The sequence below is a fragment of the Elephantulus edwardii genome, unplaced genomic scaffold, assembly GCF_000299155.1.
Source record: "Elephantulus edwardii isolate Elephantulus edwardi_28Jun2011 unplaced genomic scaffold, EleEdw1.0 scaffold00040, whole genome shotgun sequence".
Taxonomy (NCBI): domain Eukaryota; kingdom Metazoa; phylum Chordata; class Mammalia; order Macroscelidea; family Macroscelididae; genus Elephantulus; species Elephantulus edwardii.
Window position 1 is genome coordinate 7,709,893 of NW_006399790.1, and position 27,217 is coordinate 7,737,109.

The following is a 27,217-nucleotide window of genomic DNA, read 5'->3' on the forward strand; positions in this document are numbered from 1 at the left end:
TTAAAAAGCAGTTTATCTGCCAGATTTTACCAACCATCTCACCACCCTTGGCATGCCTCATTATCATTCCTTTCAGGGGATCTTTGATGCACTGGTGAAATAATCAACTGCTAACAGAAAGATTGATGGTTTGGGCTCACCAGCCTCTATGTTCCTCTAGCAGCTGAGTGTTTTAATGACTATGTCACTAAGGTTCCGGCAAGAAGACATAGTACTTGAAAAAATAAACTAAAATGAGTGTGATGCAATTACATACAGAATCAGTACATTTCAGTCAGAGTAAGAAACTAAGAACCTACGCAACTCTGTCCTCTAAACAAGTTAGATTATGTGGCTAAAAGTGAAATGAAAAGGCAGTATAGATGGAAATTAGACGCCTGGTTTTCTGACTCTCAGGCCAGTATGTATAAATTTTGCAACATGAAGGAAATTATATGAAACTATTGCTTAGTTAAGTATTCATGTGTTTCCATTTTCAGTAGTTTTTGACAAAGAACACTGCAATTAAACTTTTGAACTACCTCAGTTAAATTTATCTGAGGCAGGACTTTTGCCTTTACTCAGTGACTGAAGATTTGAATGTCACAGATTATCAAAATATTTGCTTTAACAAGCTTTATGCACTATGTTGTTGTTGTTGTTGTTGTTGTTTAATGCCGTCAAGTCGTAGATGACTCATAGCAACCCTATAAACGAACAGCCTGAGCACTTTTCGTAGATAGAGTTTCCAGAGGCAAGCCATTTCTGGAAGTGGATGCCGCTCCTGCTTCCAGGCTTGATTTAGTTGGGAAGCTCCAGCCAACACTGTTCGCCATGGGTGCCCATTACCACAATTGGGACATCACTGTCACAGGCTTCAGCATCACAGCAACCACGAATTACCTCTGTACAGCATCGCACAGACCAGTGCTATACCACCTAGAAGAATGTTTGACAGGAAGACAATTTGAACCTGGCCGAGGGCCACAGATGACAATCACCCATCTTCGGCTTGGTAGCACAGCTTCCTTCCACTAGGCCAACGTAGCTTTCTCTTGGTCAACGTCATTGTTATTATGCACTATACAAAAGTAAAAAATAATGAACTAGAAATTAAATGGAATTATAAACCTTTACTTGACATGGCCAGTGTCTGCAGGAAAAAGATGTAACAGTCTGCACCCATCATGATTACAACACTGTATGGTAGCTCTACTCTGTCCTCCATGAGTCATAATTGACTCAGTAGAAATTATTTTATCATGACTCTCAGCCAACTCATGTTATTGGCCACATAGAATCAGTCTAGAAATGCACATGCTGAATATTTGTATATGGCATATATACTCAACTACCTGGCATATATATTCCTGTGAAAAAGAAATGCAAAAAGGATAGAATAGTGTAGAATTTTTCTGTTTAGCTAAGCCACGCTGATTTTCTAGGTTTTTCAAATTCCATGAGATAAGAGTTTTACTTGGCGAGAGTGATAGATTGCATGTTTCTCAATCAATCTCAGTCGCTAGAAATTGCCAATCAAGGAGCTATATTGTACCAATGCAAAACTTATATTGGTGGGTTTTGTTCCCTGCTCTGTCTTCATCCCTAACTTATCTATAAAGTTTTCATAATGTACTAAACAACTGTAAAATTTTTGGAGACTTATTTTCATTCCAAGGAGGTAGAATTTGTGGATAAATTGAAATAATGGTTTTGGTGGGGGGAAAAAACACGCTCAAAATTTTTGATGAAACGGCCCTTTGGAATCAAAGGGAATATGCGGCCATTGCCACTGTAGGTTCTCCTTTTTTAAATAGCTAGCAGGTAATCTATAAATCCCAATGACCTACAAGAATGAGGCAAGGACTGTGGGTGCTCAGACACTACAGTATCATTAGCAATAATCAATGCATGGCTGTGTTTTCTCAATAATACATGGATAGAGTACCAAATTATTGGGCAACAGTAGATCTCACTTACATCGAACTCATTAGTCTTAGGATAATTCATTAGTCATTTAAACTTAGAAGAAAAATGTAACCTAGGATTTGGCAGAACAATCAATGAGAGATAAGTAAGAGAGTATATGCATGTTTGAGGAATAAAGCAAGGAAAATACTAAGTTCTAACGTAGGATTTAAGTGTGCTTATGGTAGGAAGCTACACTGCGATCCCAAAGGCACGTAGTTCAAATCTACCAGCAGCTCCATGGGAGGAGGATGGACAATCTCCTTCCATGTGATTAGCTGCCTCTGAAAGCCCACTGGAGGGTCAGCTATGGGTCAGTTCCAATTCAGTGACACACAAAAACAACATTAGAGGATGAGGGGATTTTATTCATTGGCTACCAACATGACCACAGATAGACAAAAACAGATTATCTGTCTGTCTATCTAACTCTCTCTCTGTCTGTCTATCCATCCATCCATCTATCCACTGTATGGGTGGGGGAGTATTTTTCACACACAGAGAGAGACATATTTTTCTTCAGAAGTCCAGTGAAAACCTGATTACTGAAGCTCAACATCAAGAAAACAAGGATTCTCACCACTGAGACAATTGGAAGCACCATTAGATGGAGAGGAGATTCAGATTGTTAACAATTTCCATTTACTCGACTCCACAGTCAACACTCTTGGCACCAGCATTCAGGAAATCAAAAGGCAAATTGCATTGGAAAAACCTGCTGTCAGGAACCTCTCCAGAGTACTGAGAAGCAACAATGTCAGTTTGGAGACAGACTAAGGTACAGCTGATCCAGGCCGTGGTTAGCAGGCAATGACTAAAGATGACAGAAGAAGGATCTATGCATTTGAGTTGTGGTGTTCAAAAAGAGTGTTGAATGTACCACAGACTGCCAAGAGAACACATAGGTTCATCCTAGAGTGGGTGAAACCAACTTACTCCTTGGAGGCAAGAATTTTGAACTTCCATTTCACATATTTTTAGTGTATTGCTACAAGGGAACCAGTCCTTGGAGAAGGACATCATGCTTGAAAGGGTGGAGAGACAGCACAGGAGAATACGACCCTGGATGAGATGGACTAACACAGTAACCGGGGTAATGGGGTTAGATGTGTTGGAGTCAGTGAGATTGGCTCAGGATAGTTCAGAATTCAGAGCTATTGTGTACTTAGGACCTCTAAGAGTTGTAGGCATCTCAATAGCACCTAACAAAAATAATAACAACTAGTTCATTTACTCAGATATTTTGGGTGTGTTCCATTCAACTAAATAACTAGGATGAACCCAGTGCTTTCCTTGTTTTGGAGAAACTGACAGTATATACTTTGATTTATGTTTTACGGTCTGGCACAGGAAATGAAGAAAATTTTGAAAAGTTGAATGAGACCTGTCTGGAGAGAATCCAGCCATTTCATACTTGTGCTATAATCTGTGACTTAATGATATTACATAACTTAATAATATTTAGGGCCTACTCTCATGGCCTAGTGGCAAGACGCTGAGCTGAAGTGAAGCTGAGCTGAGCTGAAGCCAGGCTGCTCCTTGGAGGCAAGGATTCTGAGACTTTGTCTGACATACTTTGGGCATGTTGCAAGGAGGAACCTATCCTTGAAGAGAGACTTCATGCTTGGAAGGGTGGAGGGACAGCGCAGGAGAGGAAGACCCTCGATGAGATAGACTGATACAGTGACTGGAGTAATGAGGGTAGATGTGTTGGAGACAATAAGATTGGCACAGGATAGAGCAGGGTTTAGGGCTGATGTACATAGGGTCGCTCTGAGTCACAAGTGACTCAGTGGCACACAACAACAATAACAATTTCATAGGCAAAGTTAGTCCATTACCATTGCAGAACTCTATGCTCATAGCATAAAGGCAGCAATAGATGCTAGATAAACAAATGAGCAAAATTGTGTTCTAGGAAACTTTTATTTACAAAACAGATAACAGGCTTGATTTGGTCCATAGGTTATAGTATGCTGAACTCTGTTCAAGAAATCAAATAGTTTCAAGGAGGAAGAAGTTGTTGGTTCATCAAATGGTGCTGATTTGTCAAAGAAGATAGGACCTTAGGATTAACTGTTAGATTTAACAACTCAGTAGCCTTTAATGGCCCTTGACAAGAGCAGGTTTAGTGGAGTGTTCGGAGTGAAAGTATAATTGAAAGAGAGATTTGGGTCAAGAGAGAATTGGAAGCAATAACAAGTGCTTTAAAAAAAAAGAGAGAGAGAAAAGAAAACATTTAAGCAAGTTTTACTTTTAAGAGGGAAACCAAGAAATGGAACTATAACTGTGTGTGGGAAATGGGGTCAGGAGAGGACGTTTTTAAAAGGGAAAAATAACAGCATAGAATACACAGGGGAGTGACCCAGAAGAGCGGGAGAAATTGATGATGCAAGAAACTGGGGATAATTGCTGGAACAACATCCATGAGTAGGCGAGAAGGGACAGAACTTGAAGCCCACACGGTGTGGCCTTTCGATGGAACACCGAGAGGTGACCAAAAGGATGGCAGGCAAGAAGGCGAGAGGGCACAGTGCTGAGCATCGGTGCAAACATGTGGGCAGATGTGGTGACAGCAGGCTGGGGAGCAGTTCGCTACTGATTACTCCCATATTCTCAGATAAATGAGAAACAGGGTAATCAACTGAGCATGGGAGTGGAGGTGGTGAAGGTTTGAGAATGAGAATAAAAGATTCATCTACCCCGGAGGTTATCAAACTTTATTTCACATTAGAATGATTTTATTTAGAATTCGTAGAATTTATTTATTATTTTTTTATAATTCATTTAAAAATTCAAGTGCAAAGTTTGCAACCAAAACAAATTTCCTCAGAATCTTGGAGTGGGATCCAGGCTTGAGTGTCTCTATGTTTAGGTCTGGTTTAGTTGGTTTTTCTACAAAATAAACTGGTAAGCATGAAAACTACGGGGAAAAAAAAGAACTGGAGAAGGCATCAACTAAGAAATATAGACAGATGACTGACTGTGACTTCAGGAGTCAGATGATAATTAGTTGTCATGAATTTAAAATTAAAAACTCAGAATGATTATGTCTTTTCCCCCATAATATTCAGCAACATAGTAATGGACAAGGAATCAGTGATGCATTTTTACATCCTGGATCTGAGATTTATCAAGTGAGCATGAGACGTGTGAATGGTCAAGGGATTCAAGAGTATGTACAAGAAAGTTATTAGAGTGATAACCTATGGAGTTTATGTTCGCTAACAAGAGAAGTACAGACCTGCAAAGTGTAAAGATTGGTGAAAAGCCAGTACAATGAATGGCTTGTAATGCTTGATGAGGTCAGAGAATTACTGGGATTGAGACAGTAACAGGGTATTAGGTGGAAGATGGTGGTCAGAGAAAATGTCACTTCAACCTGAACTTAGGATAAAAGGTAGGACATGACTGTGGGTTCACATGGTTGAATCAAGAGTGCAGCTAAAGGTAATGCCTGATGTCTTAAAATGGCTATTTAAAGTACCACCAATGATGGCAGGAGTTCTGTCATAGAGAAAGTAACAATGAAGCTGCAGGTAAAATCCTAAAGGAATGAGGAGTCCTAATCCTTATTTGAGTAGCACCTTGCCATCAACTATCAATTAATATAGTAGAGACTGTCTCAATTTTTAATATCTTACCACAACAATATACTTGGATCACGAAGCAGTCCTCAGAACAGAGGAGGGAAGCACTGCCTGATTATAAATCAAGAAAGTAGTGTGTTAGGGATGCATCCCGTCTCCACACCTTTTCAATCTCTATGCAGAACAAAGCATTCAGGAAGCATGACTGTATGAGGAGGAATGTGGCATCAGGATTGGAGGACGACTCATCAGCAACCTACATTATGCAGATGACACAACCCTCCTTGCTGAAACTGAGGAGAACCCGAAGCAGTTGCTGCAGAAGTCAAGGACTGCAGCCTTCAATATGGATTGAAGCTTAACATCAAGAAGACAAAGATTTTCACCACTGGGCCAGTTGGCAGCATCATGATAGTTGGAGAAGAGATTGAAGCTGTTAACAGTTACGGCTTTCTCGGCTTCACAATCAACACTCTTGGCACCAGCCATTAGAAAATAAAAGGATGTATTGCAGTGAGAAAATCTACTGTTAGGGAACTCTCCAGAGTGCTGAAAAGCAATGATGATTGCTTCTAATCCAGGCCATGGTCTTCCCAGTTACTTGTTATGCTTCAGAGAGCTGGACAGTGACTAAGGATAACAGACGAAGAATTGATGCCTACAAAATGTGGTGCTGGAGAAGAATCTTGAACATACCGTGGACTGCCAAGTACACAAACAGGTCTGTCTTGGAGAGGGTATAAACCAATTTTCTCCTTGGAGGCTAGGGTTTTTAAGCTCTATCTCACATATTTTGGGCACATGGCCAGAAGGGACCTATCCTTGGAGAAGGACATCATGCTCAGAAGGGTGGAGGGACAATGCAGGAGAGGAGGACTCCGAATGAGATGGATTGATACAGTAACTGGGGCAATGGGGGTAGGTGTGTCGGAATTAGTGAGACTGGCTCAGGACATGGTAGGCTTCAGAGCTGCTGTACATAAGGTCTCTTTAGGTGACTTGAAGGCACATAACAACAACAACAATACATATTCGTTTTCTTCTTCTTTCCTCAAGATACTTTCATGTATAACAAGGTATTAGCATTTTCCTTTGTGCCCTCTTATTCAGGTTATTAGTAACTCACCAGTTTCTAAAGTTAATCGTGTCATCATTGCTTTTTACACTTAAAGATAGAATATCCAGTCATCGCTTGGGTAGAAGTAATTTTTCTTCTAGAAAGAATATACCTTGTAGCTACAAGAACGGTCTAGCAATGGTAATAGAATTACTCTCCATGGAGAATATATTTTGTTTCTCTTGTTCTTACTTTTAACATTAGCTTTAATCTGATAGCAAAATCAGCATTCCTAAAGCAAAAAGAAAATAATTATATTTCCTTAGAAAACCCTGAAAACAACAGAGGGTCAAAAAAATTACCAGCACACTGATAATGTATTTCAGTCTCTTGTGTAACAAGTAACAAGTTTGTGGCTTAGTGGTGGTTGTTTTTGTTTTCCCCTTGGTTATGACAACAGGTTATTAGGGGGGAAGTGCAGCATGTTGATAAAAAGCATATTAAATATTTCTGACATTGAAAATACCTGAAGCCCTTAATCTACCACATCAAATGGCAAATGATTCCCAGTAGTCAAGTTCTCTGTGTTCCAAGTTCAGCAGAGCTGACTGATGGGTATTTTCAGATCATTCCCAAAATTACAGTGCATTTGAACAATGTGAACATTTGAGGTATAGAGTACAAATGTTCATCTTTCTATAACTGAGGTACCAAAGCCTTTCAGCTAAGACTCAAGATGATTTACTACCTGGCACCACATCAATCAGCAAACATGCAAATTGCCTCGGCTCCCTCCAGAGCCCTGACTGATTCATTGAGATCAAATGGCTCTCTGTCACCCAGAGGACATTTTCCTCTCCCACCTCCTATCCTTTACACAGGCTGCTCCACAAATGTGAGCAAGCAGATTTCTCTGCCTTCCCATTTCATTGCACCTCTGAACTGATGCTCTTTCTTCCAGCTCATCTTTACCATTCTTGTTCCTACTGCACTAACTGTTACTGCCCAGTCTTAACCTCCTAGTATTTATTGATCAGGTCAGTGTTTATTAACAGGTGTAAAAATGCCTTCTATTTTCACAAGCCTAGAATATGTAACCTCTTTGGTCTATATCAACATCAACAGTCTGATTCTTGGTAGGACTCTGACAGAAGAACTTCATTGATCACTCAAAAGCTGGGCTCATAACCTGTGTACATATATACCCTCGGTCCCATTGTCCATTTGGGGGGCTCGCAGTTCACAGATTAGACTTGCTAAGTGTTCTTTTCAAGAAGTCTCTCTCCATAGAGGTTTTGCTGTTGGATTGAGGAGAGATACCTATCTGAATTAGCCAGGGAGTTTCCTTTTTAATTTTTGGAGGGTACAATAAATATTACTTAGCAACGATGTCAGTCTGGAGACTAAGGTGTACCTGATCCAGGTCATGGGCTTCACAATTATGTGCTACGCATCAGAAAACTGGACAATGACTAGGAATGATAGAAGGAGAATTGATGCCTTTGAGCTGTGGTGCTGGAGAAGAGCATTGAATATACCATGGACTGCTAGGAGAAGAAACAGGTTCGTGCTGGAGAGGGTAAGGTCAGGTTGCTCCTTGGAGACAAGGATTCTGAAGTTTCATCTGACATATTTTGGACATGTTGCAAGGATAGTCAAGTCCTTAGGGATGTCATGCTTGGGAGGCTGGAGGAACAGTACAAGAGAGGAAGACCCTCAATGAGATGGATTTATTCAGTGACTGGGGTAATGAGAGTAGGTGTGTCAGAGACAGTAAGGTTGGCACAGGATAGAGCAGGGTTCAGGCCTTTTGCACCTAGGGTCACTATAAGTAACAAGCAACTTGATGGCACATAATAACAAACAACAACAGCTTTAGCCTGCCCACATAAACAGTTCTGCTGAACTTCAGGTCTTTGGAATGTGGTAAAACTCTGTTAGTTCAATATTGCAGGTGTAATGAACTCCTAGTAGACCCAGTTGACATGAGGGTCAGGTGTACTTTCTCATATATCATGTTATATCTCTCAAAGGAGACTGCTATAGTAATGGTGACATGAAATCACTGATAGTCATAAAGGTGGATTTAAGGTACTCATAGAAAGCTGTGGTACAAACTTAAAGGTGGAACCTCTCTAGCAGTTTGAATCCACAAGTGACTCTATAGGAGAAACATGGACAGTCCTTCCTGTGTGATTTACAACTTCAGAAAGTCAGCTGGAGGGTCAAATATGAATCACTTCCAACTCTATAGCAACAAGTAATTGGATGAGTGAATTATGACCTTTTAGCCCATACATGTAAGAAGGGGTGAAAAATGGTCTAGCAAAAAATTTCATTTGCAAGTCCTAACATAGGACTGTTTCCGTTTCCTTTCTCGTTTTTTTGAGAGAGATTGTGTGTGAGTGAGAAATGCATGTAGAAGAGTCACATATCTTTAAACAATATTTTTTTTAAATAGTGGGTTTTAGATGAAATCATACTCTCAAAAATGTTATTTGCATATTATCTTAGGCAAGGAACTAGCAAGGTCTTAACAGTGTTTAAACCTACTCCATTAAAGTACTTCTCATCTAACTGGGATGTAATGCAAACTATTTGTGACTCTCCTACACATGTTAGTATTTGATGTTCATGAAGGCCTCTCCCATCCCCTTCTTTGTTGTGTTCCAATTTCCCCTCTAAACATGACTATAATCTTTATCTGTTTTTCCCACTGCCTAGAATAGTGGGTTTTCAATGAGGTTGAGAAGAGAACGAAATGAAAGGCCTCCACTATCCTTTTTATCCGTACTCTTATACCCTTGAACTGTACCCCTACCTTTTTCTCACTCTTAGAACACTATTTATCCTTTAAAACTCATTGCTATTGTTACCTCCATTATATAACCCTTCCTTTCAACTAGGTTTCCTGTACTCCTCATACCCCTTCCCCATTGCTTCTTTTGGCTTTGGAATTCCATCTACCAACCGGCTTGTCCTACTCCATCTTATCTGTGATTGTTTACTGAGAGCTTACCATAATCCAAGTTGATTGGTAAGATTTAAAGAGTAATGCAGCTATCCCCCTAAATTAGAGCTGTTCTCAGTTTTTTCTTGAGGGGGAAAAAAAAAAGACGGGTACGTCCGTTGTTCTCAGTACAACAATAATGTCAGTGCAGGTGTGTGTCCTGTATTCATTGTTTAGGACATCAGTTGTTTTTCCATGGTACTGATATCTACATCTGTCATTTCCATTTGGTTCACCCTGAAGTCTGCCATAATATTTTGTGAGAAAAGCTCCTCAGGATCCAGCCCAGGAATACTGGAATCAAAACTTGTCTTTAATCGTAAAAATTTCTCTCATCTATGACATGGGGATGATTATACTCCTTCCCTTTTTGAGAGTGTTATGAAGCATCATTGTATCCAATACACTTAGAATTTAAGGTACAAATCAAACCTAACTCAATGCTTTCAAATGTACTTCAACTCATGATGACACTCCATCAGATTTCTGAGGCTGTTACAAGAGGAGTCTGCCTCTCTTCTTCCTGCAGAGCCACTGTTGTATTGAAACCACTGGTCTTTGGATTAACAGTCTAACATACAATGACTATGCCACCAGGGCTACTTTAGAATATAGAAAGCATTCAATAAACATGATTTACTCATCTGGCATTCTTCACCACACACATGGCATTCAGTCTCTTTTACAGAAGCTTCTATTCAAATAAGGATGCGTATTCCATTTTCCCCCCCAAAATTTTGCTTTTGGGAAAGCTTGAGATATATCCAGAACTACATAAATGTAAATGGAAGTTCTCAACAATAAATTAGGTCGTGCGTCATGGATCATAAGGTCAGTAGTAAAATGCAAAGATGTGACCATGACCACAAGGTTAGTGTTCTGAAGTTAACCCCAAAGGTCATTAACTTCCTGAATTCTTTAATTAGTGCAGAAGTTTTTAACGCATCTGCCAATCATGCATCACATTAAGCTCTCTTTCATTGCCATCTCATCAGAACCAACTCTTAGCTGACCTCCCAGCAGGTTATCAGAGGCTGTAAGTCAATCGTATGGGATGAGATCTATCACCCATAGAGCCACTAGTGGATTTGAACAACCAGAGAGGTACAGGCTTTGGGTTACCACTGCATCTCTCTAAAGACTATATCACCAGAACTCCCTAATCTAGATTAGAATGATATATTTTAGCTATTAAAAATAATTATGTATGATATTAAAAGGAGTTCTGGTGGTGTAGTCCATAATGTGTTGTGTTGTAAATCAAAATACCATGTGCTGAGTCAAATCCACCAGTCTTGATGGTAGAGGGATGGGCAATTTCCTCCTGTTAAGATTACACTTCCTTATAAGCCATATGGAGGGTCTCTGTTATGAATTTAAATTGACTCATTGGTCATGAGTTTAAATTTTGAGTATTTGTATGATGTAAAGATGTTACAGGTTAAATAACCTCTCCAAACATTAAATTTTCTTGCATGTCATGAAGTTTGAATGGATGTTAACCATTATTTATTTACTTTGTTGAAGTGTCCATCTTTCTGCCATTTTTAGAATTTTTTAAACTGCTTCAAGATCCAGGATGCCTAACACACACAAAAATTCCTCTTATTGTTCTTCTGGTGGTACAGCAGATTAGTATGTCAGATTGCTAATGAAAAAGTCACAAGTTCAAACCCACAAACTGCTGTGATGGAGAAATAGGAGGCATTCTGTTCCTGTTATGATTTATAACCTCGGAAACTCAATGGAGAGCCTTCATGGATCGGAATCACTCAATGGCAGTGTGTGGCAGGAAGCTGTGCTGCAACCCTGAAGGCACACAGTTCGAGGCCATCAGCTGCTCCATGGGAGAAGATTGGGCAGTCTCCTCCTATGTGATTAACTGCCTCTGGAAAGGTCTGTTTAGACAGCCCACAACAACAACAACAACTCAACATTAGTGTAATCTTCTTCAAGAAAGCCTTAGGATTCTCATTTTTTCCTCATTCCTCAATCCTTTAGACAATTCCACCTTCTTTGTAGAAGTAAGTTATCCACATAGTCATAATTTCTTTTCTTTTTAGTACTGTTTTAGCAATTCCACTAATTTTTATTTTCACTCCACTAATTTGAAGCATGTTTCCCTATGCTCTAATCTGTCATGGGTTCATAATTTAAAATTGTTTTAAATTTAAACAGTAACATGTAGCTACTGGCTATGACACTGGACAGAATATTAAGGTTTTAGAGATTTCTAAACTACCATTAATTTTGTAAGACACACAGAGCTAGACAACTTAGTACTCATTCTCTGAAAACTATGATACTACAAATAAATGAAATTCTTTAAAATCAGGTGGAAAAATATTTACAAAATTCCTTGAAACTTTTTAAAAACTAATTTCTGCATTGAAACAGACGAGAACTGTTTACAAGGGATAAATGCTTAGGTGGTTTTGTCGTGACGGGAGTCCAGAACAAGGCTGCATAGTGGAGTGGACATGGGGGGGGAGGGATTGTAATAATAATGAAAGAATATTTCTTTTACTTTTCAAAAAGAAGAGTGAACTTGGGGGGAGGTTGGGCAGAGAAAAAAGTGCAACAGTGAATGAATGGAAATCCAAAGTCTCTGTAAACTTTTGTCAAAATTAAGTAAAAAAAAAGAATTAATAAAAAAGAAAAGAATTTCTGTATTTACTAATGTTTTTGGAGAGTTGCCAACATTTTGAAGAAGCTCTTTCCTTTTTCTATCTTGGAGATCTCTCACTGTGCTGCTTTAGTACTCTCTTCTTGTTTCTGCTCCAAACACCTGCTTCAACTGATCTTTGCATGCTATGCATCCTTTCCCTATCTTACTGACCCTCTGGGCCCACCTCTCCACTAGATCTCTTCAGTTGTACCTCTTAGCTCTTGGATTTCAGTCCACATATCAATAAACACTTTGAGCCAAGCACTCTAAATATAAATCCCTCTTCTCCAAATAGATAGGACAGGCTGTGATTTTAAGTTCATCATTTGCTTTCTGCCACAAGAATGAATACTTATCAGGGCTAATTTGGGGGTTAAATATTGGAATCATTTACAGATGTCACACTTTTTCTATCCTCTAGGCAAGATTATGCTTAATCTGCATTTCATGAAGCCTCTAGGGTTTTGAGGAAAAGGTAATGTTTACGGAATGCTTTCAGTAGTAGCAGTACCGCAAGGCAATAACGCTGTCTCAAGGTCTCTACTTCTTCTTTGATCTGATGGAAAAAAAATTGAATAATGCATATACCTTGGGTGTGATCCAAACCAAAGAGTAAATCAGTTTGTAAATGAAAGTAATTAGTAGGGAGGAAAATGAAAACAGATGCCCTTTACACTCTGTGAGTTCGGAAGGTATCTTTTAGACTTTATATTTTCTTCATTTGCGATTATTTCAACATTTGTTGAGTCTTCACTGTGTGTTTAGCACTGTTATAAAATATAAGCATTTGCAATAAAAAGGTGATGATTCTTGCTCATAACAGATAATAAGTAAATTCATAACATAAATCAGTACAAAATTACCAATTGTGAAAGTAGTGATAGAGAAATTAATGGAGTTAAATGGGAGGGCAAAAGCGAGATGTTATACTAATTCATCACCATTGAAAATTAACTCCTATATAAAATGCAGTATAACATGTACCCAGAGATAGGCTTTGATATTTTGTAGGTTTAATTTTTGTATAATACATCATTTTATATATTATGCATTTCCATCCCTTAATGGCCTTTGGGAAGCCACAGTTTAACCTTTTGAATAACAGATGAGAAATGAAGACTTCACGTAATTCTTTGGGGATACCTAATGTCAATCAGTAGTTCAGTAACTCTCTTTCCCTCTTTGCCAAAGGAACACCAGTGGTACAATTATTTGCATTAAAAATGTTGTCCTTCGTTTTAGGAAAATAAAGTTGAAATGGAAAAGTGAAATGCTGATAATGAGGAGAAGATTGTTGGTTGTTAGGTGCCACCAAGTCGATTATGTCTTGCAAACAACAGATCTGAAGCTTGCCCTATCCTGTGCTGTCGTCACCATCTCCGATATACTCAAGGCTAGTTCTCCAATTGCTGTATTTATCCACCCTGTTGAAGTTCTGGCTCTCTTTTCTCTGACCCTCTGCCTATGTCAGCATGATGTCTTTTCCCAAGAACTGTCCCCCTCCTGACGACGTGCCCAAAATATGTGAGATGAAGTTTCACCATCCTTGCTTCTAAGGAGTGTCCTGGTTGCATTTTCTTCAAGTTAGACTTGTTTGTTCTTTTGACAGTTCATTTGATAATCAATACTTTTCTCTAACACCACAGTTCAAAAGCATTGATGATTCTTCTTTCACCCATATTCATTGTCCGGCTTTCAGGTGCATAGGAAGTAATTGAAAAGAACATGGCTAGGATCAGGTGCACGTTAGTATTTAAACAGATTTCCTTGTTCTTTAGTACTTTGGAGAGGTCCTTAACAACAATTTTTTCCCAGTGTAGCACCTCTTTTGATTTCTTGATAGCTGTTTAGAAGATTGTGGTTGTTACATGCCATCAAGTCAAGTATGACTTATAGTTACTCTGTGAACAATGAATCTGAACAGTTATCCTATCTCGTGGCATCCTCATCATCTTGGAAATGCCTGAGCCCATTACTACATTCATTGTGTCAATCCAACTTGTAGACTTCCTGTCTCTCAGCAACCCTTTACTAATCCAAGCATGACGTGCTTTTCCAAAGAATATCTTCTCCTGGCACATACCCAAAGTATGTTAAGCATATTCCAAGATACAAGTCTTTAGCCACAGGTGGATTTTAAAACATTAGTTGTAAGCTCATAAATAGAGGGCTGCACTGGAAAGAAGATAATACAAATCAGAGTATACACAACATGCCAATACTGTAACAGCCTCAAAGTTGTCCTTAAAAGTTAAGATGTCACTGAGTATTTTTTAAAAACTGTAACACAAATATACACAACACAACATCTGCCATTTGCATGTCTAATTCAGTGAAACCAGTTGCATTCATCGTATTTTCCAGCTGTTATCACTGTCATTTTCTAAACTATTTAATACTGTTAACCCTCTGTATGTGACTGGGAGTTTTAAAAAGAGACCCCCAAAATCTCTGTAAATGTCCATGAAAATGAATTAAAAAAAAGTGAAAAAAATTTTATCCATAGACTTCTTGAATACTGCAACAACAACAAAAGCACTACTGGGGTGTGTGTGTGTGTGTGTGTGTGTGTGTGTGTGTGTGTCCTTTAATAATCATAGCAACTTGTCTGTTTCTATTTGATTTCTAAAGCACTAATAGAGAGTATCAAACTAATTAATACGGTTGGATTCCAATAAATTTTATTCAGAAAAAAAAAGAGAGACCCCAGAATTCATGTAAAGGACACCCATTTCTCTCATGTGAGTCCTCTGTTCAAGTTTTGCCCATTTCAAAAATTCATCCTTTTTTTAATAATACATCGATATTAGATGCACAGTTTCCTATATATTATCTCCCTCTCCAAGTCATTAGTCTCATTTTCTACTTGATATTACTTGAAAGAAACAAACAAAACCTTATTCTACTTGGGCAGCTTAATAAAACCAGGAAATTGCAGAGGCAGAGTTCCAGTTCCAAAGTACAGCGTTTCAAAGAGCAGTCTTTCTACCAAATTACTCCCCGCACCCTAGTGTTATTATTTTCAGGTTAATTTTTTTCTTTTTATTCACATTGTGTTTCATACAACCCAAATGACTTATTTTTAAGAGTTTATTTGGCAAGGCCAGATCGTCATAAACCAGTTTTCTCCTTTTATTATGTACACACATATAAAGGATGAAGCTGAGACAGAGTAAGGAGGATTTGAACTGTGCACAGGTTTCTTGCTGTAGTCAAGAATGAAAATTTTGAATTCCATTTTCTCTTTGAAAATCCAAAATTGTTACTGAGGACAAAAAAGGCATTCATTTGTACTTAGACATTTGCTAGCAAAAGTTATAATTTCTCTTAGTTTCCAAGGGAATATTACTTTCTTAGGCATACTTGTAGTCAGTTGGTACAGAATGTTGGAAAGTATAATGCAAAAAATTCCATCACGGATGTAGAGATTTGAGTATGTCAAAGGAAGAGCCACACTGCAGTGCACTCTGAAGTGTATGCCAAGTTCAAGTTCCACCTTTAGATCATCACTTTGAATTTTCACTAATCCCTTTGCCTATGTATATTTTAGACACTTGCTATTTATCACTCTGGAGGGAGAGAAAGATAAGATAGTAAGAAAGAGAGATAACATAGTAAGACAGATAGATAAAGTAGATAGGTAGATAAACAACAACAACAAAAAAAGAAACCCAAACCAATAAACAGTGATCTTCTTTAGGGGAAGTGGACTGTTTTGCTAAGAGTCTAAAACTGAGCATAGGAGAAGTTTCAGAGAGCATGCCAGAAAGTCAATTTGTGCAGTAGTTTGTAGGGTAGACACCTGGACAGATCAGAGGCTCAGTTCTCCATGCTGTGTGGGAAAATTACACTGGCTGATTTCAAGAGAATTTACTGTAGAATTGCATTTTTGGTACAATTTTCCTGTGAGGCCAGAAACCTTTCTGAGGGATCAAAAATAAAAATTCATGAAATTCTGGCATTCCACTTGCTCCCTTATCTGGACTCAATGCTGCATTAAACTTCTCAAGACTTAAGCCTTTGAAAAGAAAATTAATACACACACCTGCATATACCTTCAATCAGGTTAATACATACATACATGTATTCAAATATCTTTGCCTGAGCTATACTGCTTAATCCTAATTATTAAATGCATGTAGTACTTTTTTTCCTAGAAAATACAGAATATTATTAATCACAGCAATTATAATAGCCTTGGTCCTACCGTCTTTCTCAATGTCCCTTGGCTTAGTTGATTAAAATAGAGTTGCCAGAGTCTTCCATCAGAGGGGTATGCTGAGAAAGGAGAGGGTGATATTTTTATTCTCTTATCCTGATAATTTCACCAAATGTATGAATTGACTTTGTCAGTTATTAAAATAAGTGTGCTGAATGCCCTCTGTGTACGCATCAGGACAAGTGGTCTAATCAAGTTCAACTGCTCTGTGTCTATTTGGCTCAGCTTAATTAAAATTCAGCCCTGCTTTTGAGCAAGCCGCAGTGGTTTGGCAGACCTTCAAAGGGCTATACTGCAGCAAACAATAAAAGTGATAAAGGCACACAATAACAATCAATATAATACAAATGCCCCAGTGCTCACAAATCAGGTAGAAAGTGGTTCCTTGAAGCACTCCCGTTCACTTCTGGTGATAAAAATTCAAATTTTTTCATCCCTTCCTTTGGTAAGTTTGGTTTCACTCCCCTTGTGGGGGGTGGATGCCCTTTTTGCTTTCTTCCCTCCCTCCCAACCCACCCCTACTACTAATGGAGTGAAAGAAAAAGATAGTGAGATGATCAGTGCATTGCCATTCTTATATTTGCTGTTGTTGTTTTTGTTGTTGTTGTTGTTCAGTGTTTTGTTTGGCTCCCCCCCCCACCCCCCACTTATTTGTTGTCCAGGCAAATGACAAATTTGCTTGAAGGGGTTTTACCTACAAGACGAAGAGGGTGTTAATTCATCTTTCATTCATTTGTTGCGGTGTTGCGGGGGCGGGGATGGGGGTTGCATATTGTTGGTGATCATCCCATTTTATTCAGTCCACTGTTGTTGGCTGGCTGCCTCGGCCCCAGATTTTCTCACAAACCGCCATCTGGCATTCTTGCTGTCCCCCACATATAGCTCAGTCAGGACCTCCTCCAGACAAGCTGGAGAATTTCACAGCTTGGGGGCATGGGAGTACACACCAACTTGCAGCCACTTCAGGGTAGATCTCTCACCTACAGCTCACATGCATGTCATTGCTAGGAGCGTAAGTGGAAAGAGCTTTTGGTGCACCAGGGATCAGAAGACTTGGGAGGCCTTGCTAGTTCATCCTCTGATTAGCTGCATTTTCCCCCACAGTACCTGGAAAGAGTTGTTCTCTAATCCTGATGCCACATTCTTCTCCTATTCTAGTTTCTCAGATTATGTGCTTAACACCCATGTAATTGTTGTTGTTACATGCTGTCCAATCATAGCTGACTCTACATCCGGTTATCAGAGGCAGTAAATCTCAGGAGAGGAGACTGTCCAACCTCCCTGCTGAGCAGTTGGTGAATTTCAACCTCCCGCCTATGGAATTGTAGTGCAGCCTCCTAGCACTAAGCTGCCAGAGCTCCCTGGGAAGAGTGGGTAGTTTAGAAGCCTGGTCTCTCCATGCCATGCTATGTACTCATCTTGGGACATTCCTGTGCATAAATTCATACGGAAGATGTTTCTGAAAAATCAAGATGGAAGAAGCATCAGAAACTGTTACCCTCAACAGAAGTGCTTGTAGTGTCATCTCAAATTTAACAATGGACACTTTCATTTTGCCAGACCATATCACAAATTTCACTACACTTTGCAGCTGAGTTCCAAGAGAGGGAACTTTCTATGAAACACCCAGGATGTGTTTAATTCAGGACCTATTGTTGAAGATGGCCACAAGTGTTTTGTCACTTCTGATGTCAGCAAATCACTGTCTCTTCAGTGTTTATGCTTTGGACTTGATTTGGGGATCTGGGCTTTATCCAAGCACTCAGGTAATTTTTATGAGGGCAGACTTTACCAATGTCTTTGCTTTATCAATGATTTCTAAAACTGAAGGAGATACCATATCATGGGATAGAGCTGTCGAAATTGTTCACAGAATTCTGGCCTGCAGAATTTTCTGGTCGGAAGGCCAGAGTTTTGTGGACTATTTCTATGGGTTTATCCCATTATAGCTCCCATCAGCTGTAATGGGACCCATGTGCATTTTAGTTTCTGTCCTTTCTTTACTAATTGCTATTGAATTACCCCACTTTTGCATCTTTTGTCATTCTATTAAAATTGGACATGACAAGTGAGAAATTTCAAAGTGTATTTAACAGCTAACATAAGAGACAAGTTTGGAAAAAATTGTAATTGGGAATCTGACAAGGCAGGTCAGGTGTTAATTTGTGTTCCAGATGTATTTTAAGATACCTTAATAATAGTCTTAGTTAAAGGCATATCTGTATATAAGCAAGATTCACTGGAAACCTTGCTGTAGGATATTGACTATGACATAATCTATTTTATATCAAACAATTACATGATTGTAAATGTCAATAAAGGCAAAATTGTAATCAAAACAGACATAATTTTTGCTCTTAAATAATTTAATCAGGACTTCCATGTGAAAAGAAAATAAAGAATAGTCAATGAGTATTCCAAGGATTACTCCTTCTGAAAATCTCCATCTTTTTGACATAGTAAATACTTTCAAAGGAGCTTTGGTGGCCTAGTGGCAAGAAGCTGCGCTGTTATCCTGAAGGCACACAGTTTGAGGCCACGAGATGCTCCATGAGAGAAGGATGGGCAATCTCCTCCCATGCAATTAACTGCCTCTGAAAATCCACTGGAGGGTCATCTATGGGTCATTTTCCAACTCGATGGTACACAACAACAATAACAACAACAGCAAATATTTTTAGAAAAGAAAGTTATACTAATAAAAATGCAATTTTGTTTAAATGTACCATGAATGTTTTACTCTTTATTCTAATGCAAATCACTTTTTTTAAGGAGGGAAAAAGGCCACAATTCTGTTTAGCTGTGTTAAGCAGTTACAACAAAAAACAATGGCAAGCAAAACAAGACAAGTTTCATATGTCTTCAATGCACTCAAAGATTTGGTACATTCTTATATGTAACAAGCAGATGTCTTTTTTTAATATTGTTCCTGTGTTTTGAATTTTAATATGTCAGAGCTACACTAAAACAGCTAAGCAGTGGTGAACATCTCAAGCAAATTTTGTTCTTTAAAGCTCAACATAAAAAAGAAAACCAAAACAAAATTCTGAACAAGTGACTACCAAGCCAACACTCCCACTTTCCAATTGATCAGTTGTGCTTTGGGCATTGTAATCAAACTTCATCAATCATTGTGTAAATCTGTCCCATGTCTTAGCAAAATCCTCCAGCTTACTTGTGAGATCATATCTCAAATAAGCTTACCTTGTATTAGATCTCAGAAGTTTTTTTAGAGCTAAATCAGGAATCATATCATTGCTAAGTACAAAAAAGTTTCAGAGATCAAGATAGGTGATATGTGCCTCAAAAGTGAATTAATTGAAAACCTTTCTTTGACATATTAAATAGTTCTCTATTTTGGTCAAAAGACAAGTATTCACTATTTCTTTTTCAATTCGTTAATCTCAAGTTTAAGCTTCCTTTGCCCCCCCTTGATATTCTCTTACTTTTTACCAATAAGTGAAAGATAAATGAAAGTGAGAGTACTGCTGTAGCTGTCTGTCCAGAAATTCTTAGAGAAGGAACAAAATGAAACTCAGACCTCTGTCAGTGAAACACCTATTGAGGGCTTTCCATATCCAGCTTCAGCCAACTGCAGATAACATGATGAGATAACACAATAAGGAAAGGTATTTGGATGCCTCAAAGTATACCATAAAAGTGCCCAGTTTGGGCATAGTATTGCCTCATAGTGATAGTAAGTACAGCCAGAGTGTTCCTTGGAGGCAAAGATGATAAAGCTTCATCTCATAAACTTTGGGCATGTTGCTAGGAGAGGCTATTCCTTGGAAAGGGATGTCATGCATGGAAGGTGGAGGGGCAGCAATAGAGAGGAAGACCCTCAGTGTGATGGATTGACAGTGACTACAGCGATGGGCTTGAGTGTATCAGAGATTGTGTGGATAATGCAGGATAGGACAGTGTTCAAATCATTTTAAGTCTTACTTAACAGCACCAAACAACAACATAGCAATAATATCGCTATGTAGGATAGTTTTATTTTGGACTGTTTTCATACTGATTCTTTGAAGTCTTCTTAAATAGAGCTGCTTTTTCTTGTATAATTTATACCATGGATTTCCAGAAGAATGAATAAGCCTGACTTGGAAGAAGAACCAGAATGTTTTTTAGAATCAAAGACCACCAAAGTTTGTCTCATTTGGGACATGTTAACAAGAGCAGTTAGTCCCTGGAAGAACACCATGTTTGGTTGAGTCGAGTGTCAGCAAAAAACAAGTCCTTCAACAAGATGGAGCGTGGAGCAATACATTGCCTTCAACAATGGGCCCACATATAGCAGTCATTGTGAGGATGGTGCAGGTTCAGGTAGCATTTCATTTCTGTTGTTCATAAGCTCATGATGAGTCGGAGACACCTTGATAGCACAGAGCAACACCACCAATCAGTGTTGAAGAGCTATCAGTAGCACAGCTCTAACTTTTTAGAGAGTTTGGTGTACAAATTATGATTTGGAAAAAGAAGACATACTTTAATTTGGAGGCTTGCTTATAAAAACCTAAAAGGCATCATTATTTTTGCTTTCATGTATATTTGACTGTGATTTTGTAATGAATGCAATACTTTGCTACCCTTTTGGATCTATCATCAAGTAGTAAGGAGAGCTGCATAGTATTCCATTGTGTGAATGTACCCTAAGTTCTCAATCCATTTGATTAGACATTTGGACTGTTTCCATGTTCTTGTGATGGTGAATAATGCTGCTATGAACATTGGTGTACAAATCTCAGTTTGTGCCTCAGTTCTCATAATCTTAGGGTATATTCCAAGTAGTGGAATAGCTGGGTCTAATGGAATTTCTAAGTTCGGCTTTTTGAGGAAGCGCCAAATTGCATTCCAGAATGGTTGTACCATTTTACAATCCCACCTACAATGTATAAGAGTTCCTTTCTTGTCACATCCTCTCCAACATTTATTGCAGGAGCAATGATTTTGTAAATTTTTACCTAACTTGGGGGCGGGTGGACTGGAGAGCATTATGTTGAGTGAACTAACTCAGTCCTACAAGGATAAGTATTGTATAAAACCGTTATTGTAGAATGAGTATAAGTATCCAAGAGGAGTGGGAGAGGCTGGAAGCAGAGGGATGTAGATGTGCAGGGGGAAGGGGGGTTACTCATCGGGTTGTACAATTTGATGGGGGAGTGAGGGAAATTGAAAGAATTTGTTCGAATTTGTATTTTAATTTTGTAAATAAACTAGTAGAAAATTAAAAGTAGTAAGGAGAGAACCATTTTTCAACAGAAGGGATGGATTTTATTTTCTGTGTGCATGTGGCTGTGTATACTTTCTAATTAGCATCTACAGAAAATGTTAATATAATAATATAAGATAATATAATGTAATTAACATAATTGATATAATAATAATATCTCAACAGCTTCAAAAGTCAGGGAAGTCTTTCCTTATCAGATAGCATAGGGTTGCTATGAGTCGCAGGCAACTCGATGGCACATAACAATAACAACTGCCTATTAGTGTTTCTCTTGTAATCATTTAGTTCTTGGGCGTCTTTTTATGGGACGTAACTGAAATAGGAACTAGTGATTATGTAGGTAGTAATTGAACTCATGGACTTGCATTCAAGTTTGGTTTGAGAAAACTGGGTACATCTTCACCCAATCACAAACCAAAGTTGTTGCAATCAAGTTAATTTTGACTCATCAAGACCCTGTAGGACAGAGTAGAAGTGCCTCATAGGGTTTCTAAAATGTAATCTTTTCAAAAGCAGACTGTCACTTCTTTCTGACATGGAGCAGCTGGTGGTATCAAACTGCCAAACCTCTCGGTTAGAAGTTGAGCCTACAACTACTGCACCGCCAGAACACTGTATTTCTACAGCAAAATATATGTTTACATTTTAGCTTCAGTGTTTACTGGCTGGCTGAATTGGAATACTTTGAAAGGAAGCTAAGTTAGTTTGCTCAGAGGGGGAAGGGGAAGGAGGCAGGGGGCTGAGTGTGGGGAGGGGATAAATCACAGGGTCACAGACTTGGGTGGGTGGAAGGAGAGGGAAAGGAATTAGAGAAGATCCAGTGGAAACATGAAAAGATGGGGTAAGGGTGGGCTTAGACCAAGGATGATTGATTTTATAAAACCCAATGCATGGCAATCATCATGCGAAACATAAAATGAAGGAAGGAATGTGTGAAACACAATGCATATGAATGAGACACAATGTATACCGATTTTGTATGCAAATCAGCATAAGAGAAAAATAGATTTTAGATAAGAAGAACACTAAGACTTAGTTCACTAACTTGCCTACTCACTGCCATTTAGTTAGTTCCGACTCAAAGTGACCCTCCACTGGGTTTCTGATGTTCTGATGTTCTGTGGCTTAAGTCTTAACTGGAAGAGATGTCCATCTTCCTTCTTAGGAGCATCTGGTGAATTCAAAGCACCCAAGAAGAACAGCCTATTGATTAGCTGCTCAACACACTATGAGACTCAGGACCATTTGTTAGGTTTGGAGAGTGTGTAAAATTTGACCTTCAGTGATAGAACTGGGAACTGAAACAAAGCTTGTCAGAGTTTCAAGTTCATGATTTTTCCCATTATACTGAATTAGATATGAATTAGATATGAATTAGATATATGAGAGTGGCATGAAGACTGCAGAGTACTGTAGAATTTTTTTTAAATTGACTTTCTTCCTTTTTTCTATCCAACTTTCATATTCCCTGGCATTTATTGTTATTAAATAAGATATGTTTATTGTCCATTATTTGTGGCCGAGCGATAGGGAGTTTCACTACCAAGCCAAATTCAGTGCGAGTCTGCCAGGTGCTCCAATGAGGAAACATGGGCAATCTCTGCTTGTCCTCCTGTGTGCCTTCTAGCCCCTAAGTACCTGCTGGAGGGTCAGCTATGGCTCACTTCCAAGTCAATGGTAAATAACAATATTATTTTGTGAGTATAGTTAAGATCCTGTACTAAGTGTGGATCCTAGGGTATACTTCACTCCCCTTAAGTCACTCATTGTTGTCAAGTTAGAACCAATGTATAGCTGAGCCTCCGTTGAGTTTCCAAGGTGTTAATTCACATCAGATGATGTTGCCCATCTTTCTCTAATGTGGATTGAAATTGCTAGAGAGGCACTATCTTTGGGTTAACCCTACAGATTACACCACCAGAGCTCCCTTAAGGTGCATTTAAAAATAAGATTCCACTTCATGCACGATTCAGATTCCATTGTGGAGATATAGTCAGTAAAAAATAAAGACATAAGAAAGTATCAAATTGTGGTAAATTCTCTGGTGAAAATAAGACAGGGAAACTATACTAAATGGTCAGGAACTCTTTACCAAATGGTATTGAATGGCTACAAGAACCAGCCACGCCAAGATGTGGACAAGAGGGAAGCATTACTAAAAGGCACTGAGAGTGGAATGAACTGGTTATTATCACAGATTAGAAAGAGGGAAATTGTGATGAATATTGGTTCTCAATGTGTGATTAAGTGGACCAGAAGCGTTGACATACAACTAGATGTTTGTAATATATTTGTGTTCCTTTCCTTGTTTTGATAAGTGTATTTTGATCATGAAAGACCTTAATATTTGGGAAAGTTCAGAGAAGATTGTACTGCAGGATTTCTTGGTACTCTTGGCAAATTAAGTGTGAAAATCCTTTCACATGATTTTAAAACAACAACAACAACAAGAAGAAAACACCAATAAAGCTAGAGCAGTTACAGAAGCAAAGTGAAGTGAGGGACATAGTTTCTTTTGAAAAAAAAGATTCTTCCTACTGTGAGAAAAAATGAACTGGTAGAAGAGATGATGAGTGAAATGACAAAAGCAGAGGGGCTATTGCCATTATCAAGAATTCTTGGTGGTGCAAGAGGGCTTCTAACCAATAGCTCAGTGGTTTGAACCCACCAGTCCCTCTACAGGAAAAAGTAAGTGGCAGTCTCCTCCTGTAAAGATTTGCAATATTGGAAACCCTGTAGAGGTTTGTCCTATGCTATTTCTGTGTGTCTTTGAGTCGGAACTGACTCATAGCAGACCCTCCAGCAGCTTTTCAGGGGCAGTAAATTGTCTGAGAGGAGATTGCCAATCCTTCCCACATGGAGCTCCTGGTGGATTTGAACCTCTTAAGTCAGAATCAAATAAGAGGGTAGTGCATTTGGGTTTTTTTGAAGGTTGAAGCAGACAGAGGAGAAATTAAAGTACCTTGGAGCAGGATGGTGATAGTGAAAATAAAGCTGTGAGAGGATCTAGGATAGTGAATGTTTAAAGATATAATTGACAAGACTTGCTGATGAATTGGTCATGAGAGAAGGTGACAGAAATAGAAAAGTGGAAAATGACTTGGGTTTCAGGCTGCAGCCACTGGATGAATGCTGGTAATATTTCTCAGCAAAGGCTGAAGTAGGAGTATGCCAACTAATGACACTTGATTAATTTTATAAGCAAATTATGTAAGTACATCTTCATAGACAATTTACACTATATTTATGAGTATTTGTGATTAGTTGCTCTAGTGACAAGTTTAGCTTGATGAATGCCATATTGTCTATAAATAAATTAACTCGCTTGGGTAGTCTCATATTTGTCCCAGGGTTTTTTTTTTAATTGAATGCTTTTCTTGAAAACATGTAATTGTACAATGTTTTAAAGAAAATAGTAGATACTCTTCATTTGCTCTAATGATGCAATTTATTATTTTATGTAATTTTTTAATCAACAAATATTGATTGAGTGGTTGTTTTTACAAAACATTGTTTAAAAAAAAACAAAACAAAACAAAAAAACATTGTTTTAGAAACTGGGGTCATAAAACTGAGCATAACAGACATCTCTACCCTAATGGAATTCTAGAATCTTACATGTGGGATGAACAGAAAATTTAAGAAAACTAAGTTAATTGTATAGTGTATAGATTAAATGGGGAGCTCTGGTGGCTTAGTGGTAAGGAGTTGCACTGCCAACCCAAAGACATTTGGTTCAAATCCACTAGTTGCTACACAGGAGAAAGACAGACTCCTGTCTCATCTCCTCCTATGTAATTTACTGCTTCTGAAAACCCTCTGGAAGGTCAGCAATGGGTTTTTTTACAACTTGGTGCACAATAACAACTTAGATTAAATAGTTTGAACAGATAAGTAAAAAGGCTATGAAGTAAAAAGTTAAGTATTTAGCCAAAACTTTCTTAGGTAGGAAGAAGAGGTAATGTTAGAGAAGGAAGACACTAGCATTTGGAGGGAGGTTGAATTGAAAATTAAATTGTTAGTGAAGACCTTGCGGATGAGATGAAAACTGCAAAGATATAAAGGAACAGAGTAAATAAGATATGAGGACATCTGCCTAAATAAAGCACATTGAAAGTGCAAAACTTAGAGTCAATTCTGCCTCATATTTCCCCTACAGGACAGAGTTGTTTTTGTTGTACCCTCAAAATCAGAACTGACTCATAGCTGACCCTCCGGTGGGTTTTCAGAGGCTGTAAATTGCATGGGAGGAGACAGCCGGTCTTTAAAGTGGAGCAGCTGGGTGATTCCAACCACTTGCATGTGAGTTGGCAGCCCAATTCCTTCCCACTCTGCCGCCAGAACTAGCATTTGGAGATTTCATTTCAAATAAAATTGTTGTTAAAGGCCTTGTTGACTACAGGAAAACTGTGCAAAGATAGAAAGGAAGTGGGAGGGTGAGACCCGAGGACATCTTGTCTAAAGCACATCCTAAACAGAAAACGAATAACCGAGACCATTGCCTTAGTCAGTGCTGTTTCATAGTGACCCTACAGGATAGATGCTGGGAAGCATTTCCATGACATCTCTACAGAGTTGACTATCACATCTTTTCCCACAGAGCTAATGGTGGGCCCAACCTGCTGACTTTTCAGTTAGCAGTCAAATATTTAACTCCTAAAACAATTGTTGCTTCCGTTAGGTGCCATAGCATTGGCTCGCTAGAGTAACGTCCCATGCATAAGGAAAATAAAACATTACCCGGTACTATGCCATCCTCCTAGTTTTAACTATGTTTCTGCCCGTTGTTGGAGCAACTCTGAGTCCATCCTCTTGAAGGTCTTCTGCATTTTCACTGACCTTCTCCTTTACCAAGCATGACACTCTCCCCAATGTACTTGAAACAAAGCCTCACCATCTAGCATTTAGTTGTACTTCTCCCCACACAGATTTGTTAATTCTTCAGACATTCTGTGGTTTATTTACTGGGTTTTTTTGTTTGTTTGTTTTTTCTCCAACACCTGAATTATTCTCTTTTCCTTATTCATGTTTTGCAAACCCTTGAGATCCCCGTAAACACTATGGCTTGAGTCTGGATATTTTTGCAGCAAATTCACTCCATACAATAATACAGCATTTAATATGTTGATTTCTTTGCTCCACTAAGGCTCCTTATTCCTGACAGAAAGCAGAGTATGTGTAAAGGCCTTTTAATGACAGAGAACTATGACAACAATATATTTTTTAAAAGATACTGCAGAATTCAGTGTAAAGTGAAATCTTGTGAGCAGAGAAAGATGTCATTCAACTTAGTTAAAAAGGAACTTCATACACTGGTGGGTGTTAAAGAGGGAAGAAGAGAGACTTGTTACAAGGCTATTCTGATAATTCAGATGAGAGATGATGTCCCTTGGACTACCACTCTATTAGTAGGAGTAGTAAGAAATTATTGTATTTTGCATTCTATGTAAGTAGAGCTAGGAGGATTTGCTAACGTGTTGGACCTAAAATGTG

General features: G+C 38.6%; 1 protein-coding gene across 1 annotated transcript in view; it reads left to right on the forward strand.

The window, feature by feature from the left end:
- Positions 1 to 27,217, forward strand: part of LOC102861291 (interleukin-1 receptor accessory protein-like 1-like) — a 1,697,309-nt gene that overhangs the window by 471,794 nt on the left and 1,198,298 nt on the right. The window lies entirely within an intron of this gene.